Source organism: Lepus europaeus, chromosome 2 (genome assembly GCF_033115175.1).
Source record: "Lepus europaeus isolate LE1 chromosome 2, mLepTim1.pri, whole genome shotgun sequence".
NCBI classification, from domain to species: Eukaryota; Metazoa; Chordata; class Mammalia; order Lagomorpha; family Leporidae; genus Lepus; species Lepus europaeus.
In genome coordinates, this window is record NC_084828.1 from 89,193,835 (window position 1) to 89,204,288 (window position 10,454).

A 10,454-nucleotide genomic window follows, 5' to 3' on the forward strand; every position below is an offset into this window, starting at 1 on the left:
TCAATTTGAGAATTTAGTCCATTGAAATTTAAAGTAATTATTTATAGGTAAGATCTTACTACTGTCATTCTGATATTGGTTCTTTTTTATTGTAGTTCCTTTATTTTTCCCTGTGTTACAATCATCACTTGTGGCTAAGTGATTTCCTCTAGTTGTATACTTTAATTCTTTGCTTATTATTTTTGGTTACTCTGTTGCATGTTATTGCTTTGTGCTTACTCTGAGACTTATAAAGAAACTCCTTTTGTCTATAATAAGCTATTTCTTGAAATGAAACTAAATTAATATTAATTATAATTAGAGAGAAAAAAAACAAAAAATTAGATAAAATTTCTAATAACTCCATGTCCGTGCTCCATTTCTCTTCACATTTTGAATTTTTTTTTTTTGACAGGCAGAGTTAGACAGTGAGAGAGACAGAGAGAAAGGTCTTCCTTCTGTTGGTTCACCCCCCAAATGGCCACTACGGCCGGCGCTGTGCCCATCCAAAGCCAGGAGCCAGGTGTTTCTTCCTGGTCCCCCAGGTGGGTACAGGGCCCAAGCACTTGGGCCATCCTCCACTGCCCTCATGGGCCACAGCAGAGAGCTGGACTGGAAGAGGAGCAACCGGGACAAAATCCGGTGCCCCAACCAGGACTAGAACCCAGAGTGCTGGCGCCACAGGTGGAGTATTAGCCAAATGAGCTGCGGCACCAGCCCACATTTTGAATTTTTTATCTTATATTTGACTTCTTTCAATATTATCCACCTCTGAATATTTTATCATATTTTCTATTTTTTTCTTTTCTTTTTTTTTATTTAACAGGTAGAGTTATAGACAGTGAGAGAGAGAGAAAGGTCTTCCTTCCGTTGGATCACTTACCAAATGGCCGCTAAGGCCGGCGCTGCACTGATCTGAAACCAGGAGCCAGGTGCTTCTTCCTGGTCTCCCATGAGGGTGCAGGGGCCAAGCACTTGGGCCATCCTCCACTGCACTCCCAGGCCACAGCAGAGAGCTGGACTGGAAGTGGAACAACTGGGACTAGAACCCAGCACCCATATGGGATGCCGGCACCCAAGCAGAGGATTAACCAAGTGAGCCACGGCCCCGGCCCCATATCATATTTTCTTAAATATGTATTTATTTGTCTGAAAGGCAGTGTGTGTGTGTGTACGCGTGTGCGCACGAGAGAGAGAGAGAGAGAGAGAGAGAGAGAGAGAGAGAGAGAATCTTCCATCTGCTCTTTTTTTTATTTTTAAAAATTTTTTTTTAATTTATTTTTTTGACAGGCAGAGTGGACAGTGAGAGAGAGAGACAGAGAGAAAGGTCTTCCTTTTTGCCGTTGGTTCACCCTCCAATGGCTGCTGCAGCCAGCGCATAGCACTGATCCGAAGGCAGGAGCCAGGTGCTTCCCCTGGTCTCCCATGCGGGTGCAGGGCCCAAGCACTTGGGCCATCCTCCACTGCCTTCCCGGGCCATAGCAGAGAGCTGGCCTGGAAGAGGGGCAACCGGGATAGAATCCGGCGCCCCGACCGGGACTAGAACCCGGTGTGCCGGCGCCGCTAGGTGGAGAATTAGCTTATTGAGCTGTGGCACCGGCCCCATCTTCTCTTTCACTCCCCAAATGTCCACAAAAGCCATGCTGGGCAAGGCCTCCAAAGTCAGGAGCCAGGAAATTAATCCTCACCTCCCACATGGGTGCCAGGAACCCAAGCACTTGGACTATCTTCTGCTGACTTCCCAAGGTCTTAACCAGGAAGCTGGATCAGAAACAGAGAATCTGGGCCTTAAACCAACACTCTAATATGGGATGCTGGCATTGTAAGAGGAGACTTATTCTGCTGTGTGCCAATGCCATCTCCTGTCTCTGAACATTTTTACATAGTGATCATCATATTTTAAGTCTTCACAGCAAAGGTATAAATGGTTTATATACGATGTTTTAACATTAGAATTATCTGAATATGCTTGTGTACTGTACAGCTCTACCATTGATATGTTTTCAGTGATTCAGTCTTATGATACTCCCCAAATTCAAATTTTTCCCAAGCCTTCAGTTAATATGTTGCACAATATGAACTGGGGAAGTGCCTAAAAAGGTATATTCCAAGCATACAAGCCATTTCTGGGCCTGTGATAGGTTCAAACTCTCTGTTCTGTGTCCACAAATATCGCAATGTGAGATCACACAGGAGTCCTCAACCCACCAACACCAGAGCTAGCTGGAGGTAGCACCAAAGCTAACTGTCCTAGAACCTATCTTCTAAGGTGAACTCAATGTATTAAGCTGCAATTATCAGCCACTGATGATGCTGGCTGGAATAAATGACTGTTCAGTTGGGACCAAGGAATGCTAATAGGCACAGGAGCATGTCCAGATGTTATCTGCAGGCACTGACTTGGGTATAGGGACTGTTAGAATCTACTCAATGATGAGTTTTATCAGACTAGTGCTGAGTCCCAAAAGAGTCCTGTGATTCCTCGCTTTCTGTCAAAGGTTAAAGGAGGCAATACTAGACAAATGGTGATATTGCCAAAGCAAGTCTATCTCACCAAGGTGCAGGTCTCTGCTTGACACTGGGGCAAGTTCAGAGACCCTGTCTGTATTCACTTGCCTTGTGTAAGAATCCTGTTAGGATCTTCCTTGTGTCAGTTTCACCAGCCCAGACTTGAGTCCCAATTGATGGTCCCATGGCCTCTTGCCCTCTGCTGAAAATTGGAGGGTCGAGATTAAGGCAGCCCTCTCTCCATCCAGACTGGTCCTAGGCTGTTCATATCTGGTTCCTGCAGTAGCAAAAGTACATGTGGGGTTCACCTGGCCCACCGGAGACTGGCAGTGACATACACCAAGGTAAGTCTCATCTTTGGGAGCATCTGCCTGATGCTATTCAAGTCTAGAGGCTTGGTCTATAAGCACTGACTGGATGGTAGTTGTCTTTGGGCATCATCAGGTGATGTATTTCAGCAAGGTAGGCCAGGCTCTGAGCTCCAACATACAGCACTAAGCTCCTTCTCCTGACTTTTCCATAAGACTGGAGTTTCATTTCAGCAAGGGATTAGGAGATGAGTGACAAGGACCACATAGGTATAGATGCTTCAAATATTCACTTCACAGGTTTGGGCATGGGGTCTGGGGTTAGAGGGCTCCGTTCAACTGAAATTTTTCATAATGAGCTTCACACCAGGATTATTTTTCTTCTCCGAAGCAGGTGTTTCTCTGAACCACACTCGTTGGAGCTGGGTGAGGGTTAACACAGCAACTTTTTCCTTCTTGCTTTCTTGTAATGTTTCTTATGCTTTTTAACGAGATGGGGCACCGTGGTCTCCCACGTGGTTTCTATGGCTCTCGTGAATGTGACTTGGAGTATGCTAGCCTGTTCCCATTATTGTCTCTGTGGAGAGATGGTTGCCCAAGTTTTTCCTGTTGCAAATTGCAGGTCTTTCTTAGAGCATCCACCAGAGGGCAGAGAAGCCTACCTTTGATTCCAACCTATTAGCTAGATTTGATTTAATGGCTAAATGAACCCATGAGGTTTGTTACTATTGATACCAGATTTTTGACCGACTACAGAAGCATAGAATAATAACAATGAGGTCTGAAAATGCCAAAGAAAATTTGGTACTTTAGCTCTTATTGCTCACAATGAAGCTGGATGTCAGGTGAGATGCCTGCCATCAAAGGAATCTAAAATATGAAATATACTTCACCTTTTGTGATTGAGACCTTGAGTATGAGTTGCCTGCAAAAGCAGCCTAATTTGTGCATACAGTGGCCACAAGGTATGTAATATCGACAACACTGACCCTATAGTTCTCACCTATTTCTTTTTTACCTGGCTACATGTCCTCTAATTTTCAGTTTTGTAGCTCCAACTTTGTTTCATTTGTGTTAGGAGCACAACTTTTATAAAAGACAACTTTAAAATTCAATATCTTCCACGGAAATGAAATAGAACTAGGATAGGACTGAATAACATTCATGTGGACAATGAAATGAAACTCACCCAGAACATTACATTTAAGGCACAATGTGAAATACTTCAGAATTGTGTGAGAGAAAATGAGACAATGAAAATGTGTTGGCTATAAGACCCCTCTCTCGACAAAGAATGATTGTTTAAAAACTAAGAACAAAGAAAGGAATAGACTGTACATTCCAAAGAAAAGTTTTAATTTAAATTGATTATGGTTTATGATTTCTGTATAAAATAACTCCCTATAGGCATTTTTCTATTTATATTAGATCCTGGCAAAATAGTATCATTTTTATGTTATTTAACTAAATAGAGTTTTGGGAAAATGAAATAAATAGTAGTGACCTCTTACAAAATGAATAGTGTAGTAATAAATAAAATGTAATTTCTATTTGTGTATTTAGAAAAGTAGCAATTTTTCTGCTAAAAGTATGTCAGTCCACACTTACTATTTGCCTCATGAAGGAAATAATGAATATCAATAAAGATGCCAGGTTTTTATATTATTAGAGTGAAAACTAATATCACTCAGAAGTACTGAAATACTTTTTTATTTTTTTATTTTTTATTTTTGTAATGTGAACAAATTTCATGCATTTCATATATACAGATTTAAGAATGTGATACTTCACACCCTCTACTCCCTCCTGCCCATGCCCCCTTCCTCCTTCCTCCTTCTTTTCTTATTTTTCTTTTGATTTTTACAATGACAAGAATTATTGAAATCATGAATGAATGTAGATTGCTTAATTTTTTTAAATCTGTCTATTGTGGAAGATTCTTTCATTTGAAAATTAGCTTTCTCTGTTAATTAGTATAATGATACATGATGCATTTATGTTTAATAAATACTCAGGGTATTTTGCTCCATCAGATAGGAAAACAGACCATAAAAAATGAAGTCATGTGTCAACTAAAATTATTCTCTCTTTTATGCATCTCAGTCCAGGTGGATGTATTAAGTCTTAGCTACAAACTATGGACTTATCACTGTTTTGCTTTAGAAGGGTTGGAACTATTATCTTTTCTTGAAGTGTATTGACAGATACAAAATAAGAAACCTGGGAATTTATTAGAAATAATCAGTGGACAATTGCATTCTTACTTGATATCTGTTGAAATATATCCATTTGTGATGTAGCTAACAAATTGCATTTGTGCTCATAGACTGGAGTTTGGATAAGGCATGAGATGTCAATTATTAAGAGTACTGAAACATTGCAGAGGTGCTCTCTTTGGAAATGGAAGCATTGATTTTTAACTTAAGAAGAATATGCAGTTGAAAGGAATATTTTGATATTCTGCTAAATGTGAGGGGCAGCCATCTAAGGATTACACAAAGGTAATAATAGATGGGCACGGCCAGTGCCGCAGCTCAATAGGCTAATCCTCCACCTGTGGCACCAGCACACAGGATTCTAGTTCCGGTCGTGGCGCCAGATTCTGTCCCTGTTGCCCCTCTTCCAGGCCAGCTCTCTGCTGTGGCCCAGGAGTGCAGTGGAGGATGGCCCAAGTGCTTGGGCCCTGCACCCACGTGGGAGACCAGGAAGAAGCACCTGGCTCCTGCCTTAGGATCAGCGTGGTGCGCTGGCCACAGCACGCCAGTCACGGCGGCCATTAGAGGGAGAACCAACGGCAAAGGAAGACCTTTCTCTCTATTTCTCTCTCACTGTCCACTCTGCCTGTCAAAAAAAATAAATAAAATAAATAAAAAAATAGATGGACACTAAAAAGGCTGAGTCTATGAAAATGAGGAGTTCTGAGGCATACACATCTAGGAGGAATTGTGCAAGGCTTTAGGGGAGAGCCTTTTGCTATGCAAATATACATTTCTATAAACAGATACATGCATACAGATAGATGCATTTATTTGTCTATTCATTATCATTTTATTGACATATTTTTATTCCATTGTGTGAAGGCAAAAGAAATTGGCATATACTCAAAACACCCATTAGTGAATCATTAACTTCATGTGATTAAGTTTCCTTATATTTTTAGTTCTTCCATTTTCAGACCCCAATAATTTTTTTTGTTTCCTATCTTTCTTTCACCTGCTTTCAGAAAGATTTATTGATTGCTTCAATTTCTGCTATATTAAATAAATTAGCTTAGTTAGTTTCTATCATAAAATTTGAAGAGCTTACCTTCTGACTTCTACCTTTTATTAATTCTTAGCATTTCACAGCTTTAGAAAACAAAAGCAATTTATTACATTTATTTTGATTTTGTAAAAGGAAAACTACCATTTACAACTAGTACACAGTGCCCAGGTACACTTTTCTTCCCTTTATTTGTACTAATGCTTTATTGCAAAACCATCCCACTTCTTCATTTTTTTAGTTTTTATTTTTTCCAACTTTAATTTTTACTCTGAGTTTTGTCAATATGTAGCCTGCCATTTTTTGTGGAAACAGCTTAATTTTTTTTTAGATTTATTTTTTATTTTTTTAAAGGCAGAGGTACAGAGAAAGAGGGAGAAACAGAAAGAAAGGGAGATCTTCTATCTGCAGGTTCACTCCTCAAATGGCTGCAAAGGACAGAGCCAAGTCAGTCCAAAGCCAGGAGCCCAGAGCTTCTTCTGGGTCTCCCACATTGGTGAAGGGGTGCAAGCACTTTAGCCATCTTCCGCTGCTCTCCTAGGTGCATTAGCGGGGAACTGGATTGGAAGCATAGTAAACAGATCTTGAATCGGCACCCATAAAGGATACTGGCCTATTATGCCACAACGCTGGCTCCAGAAACTGCCTAATTTTAAAAAGGACATGTTGTAAGAGTGCAATTTTAAGTCTCTGAAACTCTTATTCAATTAGGCCTTATAGAAAATAAAATTATAGTACTTTTCTCCAGTTATATTATCTCCAAAGTGTAGACAATTTTTGTTGGTAAATTTTGAATACAATTGAAAAGGACGTTGTTTTTAAGACCGTTGGAATATTAAAGGTGCTGGGAAAACTGGTATCAAAGAATTGTCACCTTTTAACATTGTTGATGATGATAATAGCATTGTGGCTACACTACTAAAAGCCTTATGTATTGTGTGCGTGTGTGTGTGTGCACGTGTATGTGTTTGTGTGTGTATATTTGGAAGTGAAATTTTTTTTTTCTTGGTTCTGGGTAAAGCTCATTTGTTGAATTTGAGCACCTGTCCATTTTGTACTTGTCTACTCTACTGCTAGTTTGTGGTTCTATTTTGTATGGTTAGAGTAAACTATAATAAATAGTCTTATTTTCTGCTTAGGGCACATTTTATTTCAAGAATAATACATAAATTAATCTGGTATATACCAAAATCCAGTCACACACAGAATGATAAATATTTAATTTATTTTTATTTCATGTATTGTAAGTTATCCATTTCAAATTTAAGTGTATTTTAAATGGAAATTTTATATTGAAAATATAAAAGTGTCAATTTTTCAAGTCCACATGAAAATAAATAAAAAATAAATAAATAAAAATATTCCGTGCAGCAACTAAAAATATTTTAAATACCATTGGTAGTAAGTATGCCACCTTTGAAAGGGTAATTAACACCAACCTTAAAATTGGGCACATATCATTGGATCAAAAATAACACCAAAAAATCATAATTTTCAAAAATAAAACTCAGTAAATATAGAAAAGTTGCTCAAATGTGATTAATCAAATAAATGCAAATAAAAACAGTGAGGTGACAACATTTTGCACCCTTAAGATTTGCAACAATGTCAAAGATTGCTAATAACTTGCTTTGGCAAGAGTGTGGAGAAACAAGTACTTTTCTATATTGTTGGCAGAAGCATAAACTAGTAACAGGTTTTTTTAGACCAATTTGGCTATATTATAAAACATTTTAAAGTGTTGTCACATGGATTCAGCATTTCTATTTTTTGATATAATCAGAAACCAATTCCACAGATACAATGTTATAGGAAGGCAAAGATATTTGTGAAACTGTAACATTGCTTGTAATAGCAGAGACTGGCAACAATGGAGAGGGGACAGAAAAATAATGGTATAATGAACTTTGTAGCCATTAAAAGAGCTTAGTGACAGGGCCTGCACTGTGGTGCAGTGGGTTAATGCCCTGGCCTGAAGTGCCAGCATCCCATGTGGGTGCCAGTTCTTGTCCTGGCTGCTCCTCTTTCTATCCAGCTCTCTGCTGTGGCCTGGGATAGCAGTAGAAGACAGCCCAAGTCCTTGGGTCCCTGCACTTGCGTGGGAGACCCGGAAAAAGCTCCTGGATCCTGGCTTTGGATCAGCGCAGCTCCAGCTGTTGCGGCCATCTGGAGAGTAAACCAGCAGTTGGAAGATCTCTCTATGTCTCTATCCCTCTCTGTAACTCTTTCAAATAAATAAAATAAATCTTAAAAAAAAAAAAAAGAGCTAAGTGACATGGAAAATGTCAAGTATTTAGTTACTGATTTTATTTTTAAAGGGAAGATTATGACAATGTGATGTATATATTTTGAATGGATTTATAGCTCCCACTTGTTTTTCTGAAATGATACAAGAAATTAGAGATGGGTATACCTCCTGGGGGAAGGATAGGGGTGTAGAGACCAAGGGGGTGGATAAGGAAGGTGTTTATCATTTAAATTTTTATTCTGTTAATTTAGATATTTTTAAAAATTATTTGAGAGGCAGACAGGCACACAGAAAGACACACATGTACATACACAGAGAAAAAGAGAGAGAGCGAGCGCGCTCCATCTTCCGATTCACTCCCAAAATGCTAGTCAGGGCTGGGCTCAAGTGGAAGCTGGAAGCTGGAAACTGAATCCATATCTCCCACATGGGTAGCAGGAACCCAGTTACCTAAGCTATCACCACTTCTTCCCAGAGTCTCTGTTAGTAAGAAGCTGCAGCCAAGAGTCTTAGCCAGGAATCTAACTCAGGTACACCAATGTGGGATGCAGGCATACTTAAGATAAAAGGTAGACCAGATGATTATCCTTGTATGTTAAATTTTTAACAAACTTTATTCATGGGACAAATTGTAGGTACATTGGTTCAGATTCTTTGTTTTTATATTTAACAAGATAGCGACAATAGCCGGCGCCGTGGCTCAACAGGCTAATCCTCCGCCTTGCGGCGCCGGCACACCGGGTTCTAGTCCCGGTCGGGGCACCGATCCTGTCCCGGTTGCCCCTCTTCCAGGCCAGCTCTCTGCTGTGGCCAGGGAGTGCAGTGGAGGATGGCCCAAGTGTTTGGGCCCTGCACCCCATGGGAGACCAGGAGAAGCACCTGGCTCCTGCCATCGGAACAGCGCGGTGCGCCGGCCGCAGCGCGCTACCGCGGCGGCCATTGGAGGGTGAACCAACGGCAAAGGAAGACCTTTCTCTCTGTCTCTCTCTCTCTCACTGTCCACTCTGCCTGTCAAAAAGAAAAAAAAAAAAAAAAAAAAAAACTTAAAGAAAAAAAAAAAAAAAAGATAGCGACAATGGGGGGAAAGTGCAGCATTCTTATAAGGGACATTAACAACCAAATGAAATAGAGATACTTGATTGAACAAAGTATCCGGATAGGATATTCAGAAATACTTGAGACAATTTAAATGTGGACTAAGTATTAGATATGATAAAATTGTATCACTACCAATGTAGAAATTGTTAAATGAAAAAATAAAATTTGCTTACAAATCACTGCATATTAACAGCTCTGCTCCTGATTCCAATTTCCTGCAATGTGCACCATGGGAGACAGCAACAAATTGTTCAAGTATTTGGGGTACCATCCCCCAACATTGGAGAGCTAGATTGAATTCTGAGCTGCATGTTTTGGCCTGGCCAGCCCTGGAGCTATTGTAGGCATTTGGGGGAGGGAGTAAATGAATGGAGGGGAGCTTGCTGTTTCTCCAGCTCCCTGTTCTGCAATAAATAAACTAATAAAAACATTTAAAGACTTGTGCAGTGTGGTGCAATTTTTTAAGATTCCGAAATCCATGTATAGTTTTCTCATGATATGTATTTTCCATGAACTTTTGATGATCCCACATAGCAAAAAGCCAATTTCAGTTCAAAAACATGATGTTGGGTAAGTATGAAATAAGAGAGAAGTAAATAGCATTGTCCACTTTTATTAGCTTTGTTTTGACTTAGTCTAGTAAATAAACATGACTAAATCACAGAGTCCAGAATTTAATGGAATATTTTAATGTTTCAACCTAATAACCTACACATATATATTTTACCTTATATTACGTTTTCTTACTTGGCATGTGGAGCCACCACATCAATTATTATTTCCTAACCATTTAATACTTCTTTTGTTGTACAATAATTGCTATACCAAGTGTATTATTTATATGCATTTTTGAGACTCTTCATTAAATTATAAGGGCTAAGGGATACATATTTCAAAGAAATTTCACAACAAATATTAGTATTCTTTTCAGAATATATAAAAAGTTTTAATTAAGAAAAAATCAAAATAGCTATACTCATCAATTATTCTAAGTCTCTGAAGTATTCTCTCATACAAATAAAATCTTTATGGGGGAAACTTTTACATCTTTA